Raw genomic sequence first — 2,563 nt, forward strand, 5'->3', positions numbered from 1 at the left:
ACACTCGACTACGTGGGAGTCCAGCGACATAGCCATTATGCTAACTGCTGGTCCCTCAAGTACAGAACTTTTAAAGACAAGCAGAGACAACAAGATCCTCATGATCAACACCACCCAAATCAGAACAGAAACGATGTGGTGACCTCATGACCTGAGAGCCACAGAAGCGACATAGCCATTACGCTAACTGCTGGTCCCGTGGAATTCAGACTTTATTCTATACTTGGTATTGATGCAGGAAATTGGGGTGAATTAGCAGGTCCAACACCAGTGCTGAATTCAGGACTGCAAGATGACCAGGTTCTTTGTCTCACACTCATGAAGAATTAGAGACATGGACACAGAGAAGGGATAGTAAAGCAAAGTTTATTAAGAGCGGAGAAGAGAAATGGACCTCCCAACAGGGAAGGGTTCCAAGAATGGGTTGCTGAAGAAGAAGTAGGGTGAGGGATTTTTATCCCAGCAAGGAAGGACTTGTGCATGCATTTCCCTTATGGAGACTACATGTCAGGTGATTTACATCATTCTTCTATTTGGGAGTGGGCTCAAAAAACATAAGACTAGACATTCAGACCTTAATTAACTGAGGCCTGTAAAGTTTCTAGTTTTTATCATGTTTTCTACAAGCCTAAGATGAAGCTTTGTTCTTTGATATATTGAGTCATCGGAAAAGTCATGAATGATGTATTTTTCTATGTAAAAATGACCCAATATTTTTCCCTTGTGCTTCCAAAATGTAATCTCATTTATCCCTTCCTTATCTTGCAGGTGCATGCCTGCATGTCATGTTCCTATTTTTCAAACTATTGCTCAAGGTTCTTTACTCTCTTGCTCTCCAGAGTAGGAGAGTACTCTCTTTGCTTGGAATGTAGTAATGATATGAAAAATTCAGTTGTCATTATCTCAAGTGCGCTGCAAGAGGCTTTCTGTGTAAGCAAGCAGTTAAAGTTAATAATTGATTCTTCACGACAGCAGCAAATGATTTTTACTAAAGGCTTGACTATAGTGACTCCATCTTGTCTTGTATTCCCCATTCCGTGGACTCCTAACCCAATATATCTAGCCAGAGAGCTTAATCCTATCTCAGTCTTATTATGCAGGTTGATGATAAAGGAAGTATCATGGGCTGTTTTAGATTTTAGAAAGAATATTCTGGTGGAAATTGGAAGCAGTTAGGCAACTGTCAGAGTAATTCAAGCCAGACATGAGGGAGCCAGAGCTAAAGTAGGATTGGGGTCACAGAAGGTCAGAGACATGTAAGAGGGCAGTTGTAGCAGCAGTTGTATACAAGAGATGGAAGAGGAGAAGATTTTTGGTAGACCAAGAGGGTAGTGACTCCAGACACCAAAAAGGGACAGTTTGAGAAGGGAACGTTTTTCATTTTAGATATTTTGCATATATAAGACTTACAAGTCATTCAGATGAAACTTTGTGTGGTAGAATAATGGCCCTCACCATTTTTAGGGAAATAAAAAGATTTTTATTTTTATATTCTAAGATAAAAACTTTGACATAATTAATTTTTAATTTCCTTCAAAAAAGGTAATTACTTGTGAGTTTTATAGCGTTGTATACAGGTAATATAAATTTATTTCTACATCAGAATCTATTTAAAACAAATGTAATCAATTATGTTAAGCTTAAAATGTTCATAAATTCACACTGCAATTGAATAACTTCACAAAGCTAAGAAGATTGTCAACAGAAGAAATAGAAATTGCCCTTTTTGCACAATAGTCAGTGAAGGTTGGCTATTCGAGATTCTGGATGCTCACGACACTGTTAATGCAAAACAATTCTGAGCAACTGCAAGGTCACTTGATTGACAGAATGTACTAAGACACTAAGAAAATCAGATAAAGCAGCCTGACAGTAAGTGAAGTAAGAAAATTGCTAAAGCTTTCCAAGCAGAGAAATAAATTTTGATAGATTATTTCAGATGGATGGAATATTTACAAAATAAATCAGGTGCTCACTTCGGCAGCATATATACTAAAATTGTAACAATACAGAGATCAGCATGGCCCTTGCACAAGATGGCATGCAAATTCATGAAGCATTCCGTATTTTTAAGAAACTATCCTTTACTTCCTGAAAAAATAAATAAAAATCAGGATTACCTTTTTGGATACCTCGTGAAGTATAGCACTCCTATAACTTTTGAACGCTTTATTAATGGAAGTTACACCATGAATAACCTTAAAAGTAAGATTGGCCTTCAAATAACATGGAGGATTTGTCTTAAAGGAAACACACAACATGAAAGGACTGTCAGGAAACAGATGCTAGGTGACATTAGGAAACCTAGCCCTGGTGGCAGAGAGTATGTAAATATTGTGGGTCCCAGTACACACACCATTTGTCTAAGAAAAAAACAGCACTAAGAGTATAAAAATAGTCAAACATAAGTGCAATCTCAAAGTAAAACTAAACTGTATGAAGAATAAAACCAAAGTAGAGACCAGCAGTTGGCGTAATGGCTATGTCGCTGGACTCCCATGTAGTCAATCACGGTTCGCGTCCTGGACCTGGTGGCTTAAACTCAGGCTGGGCACGTGTGCGG

The 2,563-nt window shown here is 38.0% G+C and overlaps 1 non-coding gene across 1 annotated transcript; it reads left to right on the forward strand.

Moving 5' to 3' along the window:
* The first annotated feature begins 1,968 nt into the window (after window positions 1-1,968).
* Window positions 1,969-2,071, forward strand: LOC114006071 (U6 spliceosomal RNA). Its single transcript, XR_003547838.1, has one exon. It is a non-coding gene; the product is annotated as a U6 spliceosomal RNA (small nuclear RNA).
* The last annotated feature ends 492 nt before the right edge of the window (window positions 2,072-2,563 follow it).

Source organism: Tupaia chinensis, unplaced genomic scaffold (assembly GCF_000334495.1).
Source record: "Tupaia chinensis unplaced genomic scaffold, TupChi_1.0 Scaffold145559_1, whole genome shotgun sequence".
NCBI lineage: Eukaryota > Metazoa > Chordata > Mammalia > Scandentia > Tupaiidae > Tupaia > Tupaia belangeri.